The sequence below is a fragment of the Dermacentor variabilis genome, chromosome 11 (genome assembly GCF_050947875.1).
Source record: "Dermacentor variabilis isolate Ectoservices chromosome 11, ASM5094787v1, whole genome shotgun sequence".
NCBI lineage: Eukaryota > Metazoa > Arthropoda > Arachnida > Ixodida > Ixodidae > Dermacentor > Dermacentor variabilis.
This window is the reverse complement of record NC_134578.1, coordinates 48727133-48733132: the sequence shown is the minus strand read 5'-3', so window position 1 is coordinate 48733132 and position 6000 is coordinate 48727133.

The following is a 6000-nucleotide window of genomic DNA, read 5'->3' as shown; positions in this document are numbered from 1 at the left end:
TTGCTATTATACTGCCTAATGTCCTACCTAGGTTAAACAATAATAAAAAAAAACACACAATGAACTCTCACAACCATATTTTCTGATCCCTTATTGCGAACTGTGGTTTTGTACGCCTCCGTCCTTTGTCGTTTACCATCGTTTCTTCCACCAATCCTCCTATCGCCTCTTACTAATCCCTATTCCGGACATGTTTACTTTTCCACTGCTCTCGCTGAACCCAAGGGCTTCGAGGAGGTCAGTGGTGCCTAAACCGATCACTGGGCAGACGACTTCACATTATAATGAAACATGCTGCATATTTTCCTTAGCTTTACCGCAGGAAACACATGCTTCTTCTTCCTTCTTATATCTCGCTTTATAGGTGACTGTTCTAAGGCATCCCGATATCGCTTCGAAAGGTAATGAGCTTCCCTTTGAGTTATCATAAATTGGTTCTTTGCCGACTTCGTTTTTTCCTCTTAAGTAGTTACTTGACTTTGTGTTGCTGCCATCTAGTGGGAGATTGTAGAACTAAGTCCTATGTGGCTTAAAAGAATATCCCGGAGCACGGCATTGCACCACTGCCAGCATTACGCGGAACGAAAGGTGCGTGCGTTTAAACTGCTCGGCCACAGCTTTCAATGCTTCCGACACACTACGCTTGGTTTTATCAAGATGCCACGTGAATTTGCATGACTGTTTCAAAAATCGCTTTTGGGAACAGTGTTCCGCCATATATAGATAGTGGAGATAGGCACCAATCAAAAGCCGAGTCTCCGGACTACATACGCTGTAGCGGCTATTAGGATAGATGCTGTAGTTTCATCACAGCTACCGTTTTCCTCACAGAAATAGGGTACAAATTTTCTACGCTTCCATAGACTTCTATTGTTGAATTTTAAACAACTCTGGGAACGAAATTCTAGCTTTCCAAAGCATGATCACTGAATTTGTCTCGTGTGGAATATTTTCTAGAACGTGTCTGTCGCCTGCCTTTTACAATAATCGAACTGCAGCTTTAATTAGTCGCGAAGAAACCGCTCGTTCCATTGAAAAAAGCGCTCGCTTCGTGCCAAGGCCGCTTGGGGCGCTAGCTGGTACTCGTCCAGAAATGTTGGTCATGGAAGTCATGCTTTTCTCGCTGAAAATATTCAACAGTAATAATGAATGCTTAGCAAATAATATGTCTCAGAATGCTGCGTTTGGCACAAAATAGACTTCAACACACACACGCACGCAAGCACACACACAGTCAGTAGATGCAATGCCAGAAGTCGCAAAAAAATAATGCAATGGGTACGTTTAATCTCATTGCACGAAAATTTTTTATAGGTGACATTGAACTAGAATGTCATATCTAATTAATCGCACCATTATGTTCTTGTTTTTCAAAACTTTGGAGCTTTTGTGCACTGTGCACTCCAGTATAGGTTTTCTCTAGAGTTTTTTTTTCCCGCAAAGTGTTACTTATGCTCTTTGACACAAACACACAAAAAACGCATGGAGAACAATGAAGCAATTCGCGCGTTACTTCGCAAACATCCTTGACGCAAAGCCAAAGAAATAAACAAAATATACACTCACTGGATGTATTGCACGTTATTGGCGGAAAGCCACGTCAAATATCGATCGACCTCCTCCACAGCACTACCTAGACGTCACATTAAACTCTTTGCCGTCGTTGTAACGTAGGTCGCATAGGCTAGCTGCACATTGCCATGGACGCTGCCTCAGTTTATTCAAGGCCTAAGCGATGCAAAACACTCCGTCACTTGCACTGAACGCAGTGCGCGCTTAAAACTATTCGTGCTCCGTAACGAGACCGCGCTGTCTCGGGAGACGCGTAGCGCACACGCTGATGGAGCCAGGCTGCTCCCAACAAGAACACACTGACGCGTGACGGGATCCTCGGAAGAAGGGCTGCTAACAAGAGTCACGGCCGGGCTCTGACAAAGCTGAGCTCTAACCGGGCGTGAGACGTTTTGTTCTTATCTCGGCTACGCGTGCTCCGCTAAATGAAGAATCGCTGTAACTCTCTTAAGCACACGTAGTTGTGCATAGAGACGTAACACTCTGGTTGCTCGTGGTTAAGGAACGTCTTTGGCATGCAGCCTTGGCCCCGTGGCACCCGTAGGCACCGAGAAAAAATGATTAATAAATACCGAATAAGGTGAAATAGGAAGCCTTACGCCTCGGCCAGGACGAACACGGAACCACCCATCTTTCTTTTTTTTTTTTTTGCTCCACTATGCATGAGGCTGTCTGTCTGAGCTCGTTGGCAAGTCCGCCTCCCCAGCACGAACGAATTTCTGGCAAAAAGGCGGCTATGACAACGAAGTCAAAAGGATGCATAAGAAGCGTCTCCGGCCGCCGTAAGTGATCACTCCGGCTCGGGTTACCCATCACACCCAAAGGGGTTTCGGGGCAGGAGAGAAGCTCACTGAAAACAATGCTACCTGGACTCTCTCTCTCTCTCTCTCTTCAAGCGTTCACTTCCCCTCCACTTTTTTTTTCCACACAAACGCTGTGACGACCTCTCGCCGCCAGCGAGGCTTGCTTTAGCCAGCCTCTGCCCGTGCCTTCAGGCAGGCCTTGGCCGTAGCGGCTTGGTTTCGCGATGTTAACTTGCGATAGGGTTCGCTCGACATGAGAGAAGCGACGCGGTAACGATGGGGTTGCGAGCCCTCCTTTGGTGTAAAGAGCGGCAGCAGACGCTTGCGAGAGCCTGTGCACATCAGGCGGCCACTGCGAAAGAAAACAAAACCAAGAGGTAAAGAAAAGAAACTGAGAAAGGTAGCCGACATAATCAAGCAACAGAGGCTTCCCACGAGTCGAAGAAAAAAACACGCCGTTAGGAAGTACCTAGAGAACCACGGATCGAGCGATCCTCTTCGCCTTCCACGGTGAACAAAGTCGAAGCTTTGTTTTTTTTAAGTTCATTTCTTTTTCAGGCGTATTGCCCGTATAATTTTACGAATTTGAGACTTTCAGTGAACAGACAAAGAAATGGAAAGAGAGAAAGGGAGAAATCTGCGGGGTGGGTGGTGGTGGTGTAGAGGCTCAGCGGTTGGGAATCCGTCGACGATGATGCATCATCACCGGCTAGCTGACCTGATCCATTTTGCGCGATGTGCCGCAAAAAAGAAACCGGAGGCAGCATCTGCTGCTCGTCGTCTGCTGCCCCCACGTGGAACTACACTTTCAATCTTCCGTACGCCCCTCTGCATTCACCCCCCCCCCCGTCCCCCAGGACCCCCGTGCCCATTGGCTCATCCCCAGCCCTGAGCCTTGTGCCAATGCTGCATAACCTAGCGCGCACTTGCTCGGCTTTTTTTTTTTCACAAAGCCGAAAGCAGCAGGAGAAGGATCACTTGAAATGCCGCAGCGCTCTGTGTTTCGTGGTGGAGCACGAATTTCTAGCTTGTTTTCATAGTGGCTGCGTCGACGCTTTGCCTTTCTTATTATGCAATAGCGCGCGTACTCAGGGGCAGTGGTTCATTACTTTGCGGACAACCACGCAACTTAAAGCAGGTTGCGTTGAGGCGAACCGAGCGGATGTTTCAAGCTCCGCGTGTTCGCACCAGCACGCGGAAATGGGAGCTTGTGTGTGTGTGGGGGGGGGGATGCGCAGCTACAACTAGGGCTCAGTGCAGTGAGCAGCTTGAGAGCGATGACCACAGCAGCACCCGAGCACTCCGGATTGCAGTACCAATGGCAGCTCCTTAATTCAACGGAATCTCGGTCAAAAACTCGGTACCACGCCTGCTTAGATTGTTCGGCTCACATCAGGATGCAATTCTAATAACGGGTACGCTTTACGAAGGCTCAACTCTTCGCGGAGAATAGCTTGCTCAAGGTGCAAAAAGAGGCTGCATATGTTCTAAATTGACACAGCATCATATAATTCGAGCATGGAAATATAGAGGCTCCATATGTTCTAAATTGACACACCATCATATAATTCGAACACGGAAATATAGAGTGGAACGTGTTTGTAGTTTGCGTCGAACTAGGCTTTACCGGCATGCTGTATATCACAGAGTAGCAACCATATGAAATACGTGGCGCATGTCAGAACTCGGGCAAGGATTAGGTTGGGAAGCTTTATGACGAATTTACACGAACTCTTCTACTGATCTGTGTATGCTACTCTTGCTTGGATATTGTTTTTTTATGCGTTTTCACATGACGGAGGCAGAAGAAAGGCTTCATCGAAGAGAACATGAATAAATCAACTCGAACACGAGGAATTTTTTTCCCTGAAGGAAAGTGAGAAGGTTGTCGGTTTAGATGAGAATCGACATCGGTGAAGTGCCCCTATAGAGGAGAGACGTCTTCCTTTACTCGAGTCGTTTCCCGACATTGCGTCACCTTAAGGACCACAAGAGGTGCAACAGCAAGACGTACCACTCACAAACAGTGTATAGGCGCATACTAACAGAGGCAGATCATGAAAGGACTATAGTTTGAGTGCCAGGTTGTGTGGCAAATCCCGGCAACGAGCGGACACTTTGGCAGGCGAGCGAAGCACTACTTAATTGTCATTGCCAAATCCGCGGGCTCACCTGATCACATTTTGAGGCAAGGCCGTGAAAAGCAATGACACCTCTTCAAGAAACGCCGCTGAGAAGATCTAACGGCGATCATCAATACCGACCAACCTACGTCCAATGTGCAATGACGGGGCGCAGAACTTTTTATGACTAAGGTTGGAGCTTTGACAGACCACATCAACGCGTTACAGACCGATCAGCTTACTGTCCGTTGTCTACCAAGAATTTGCTAAGGTAATTGCAAATAGAATAAGGAACACCTTAGACTTCCATCAACCAAAGGACTAGGCAGGATTCCGTAAAGGCTACTCAACAATAGACCATATTCACACTATCAATCAGGTGATAGAAAAATGTGCGAAATATAACCAACCTTTATATATAGCTTTTATTGATTACGCGAAAGCGTTTGATTCAGTCGAAACCTCAGCAGTCATGGAGGCATTGCGGAATCAGGGTGTAGACGAGCCGTATGTAAATATACTGAAAATATCTATAGTGACTCCACAGCCACCGTAGTCCTCCACAAAGAAAGCAACAAAATCCCAATAAAGAAAGGTGTCAGACAGGGAGATACGATCTCTCCAATGCTATTCACAGCATGTTTACAGGAGGTATTCAGAGACCTGGAGTGGGAAGAATTGGGGATAAAAGTTGATGGAGAATACCTTAGCAACTTGCGATTCGCTGATGATATTGCCTTGCTTAGTAACTCAGGGGACCAGCTGCAATGCATGCTCACTGACCTGCCGAGGCAAAGCCGAAGGGTGGGTCTAAAAATTAATCTGCAGAAAACTAAAGTAAAGTCTAACAGCCTCGAAAGAGAATAGCAGTTTACGATAGGTAGTGAGGCACTGGAAGTGGTAAGGGAATACATCTACTTAGGACAGGTAGTGACTGCGGATCCTGATCATGAGACTGAAATAATCAGAAGAACAAGAATGGGCTGGGGTGCGTTTGGCCGGCATTCTCAGATCATGAACAGCAGGTTGCCATTATCCCTTAAGAGAAAAGTTTATAACAGCTGTGTCTTACCAGTACTCACGTAGGGGGCAGAAACCTGGAGGCTTACGAAAAGGGTTCTACTTAAATTGAGGACGACGCAACGAGCTATGGAAAGAAGAATGATAGGTGTAACGTTAAGGAATAAGAAAGAGCAGATTGGGTGAGAGAACAAACGCGAGTTAATGATAACCGATGTTCATTAAGAGTTACGGAATGGATTCCAAGGGAAGGAAAGCGTAGCAGGGGGCGGCAGAAAGTTAGGTGGGCGGATGAGATTAAGAAGTTTGCAGGGACAACGTGACCACAATTAGTACATGACCGGGGTAGTTGGAGAAGTATGGGAGAGGCCTTTGCCCTGCAGTGGGCGTAACCAGGCTGATGATGATAATTGTCGCGTTATAAAGGTGATGATGGCACCAGAAGGACATCGACTACATGAAATCGCGGCTGCAAGTGAAAT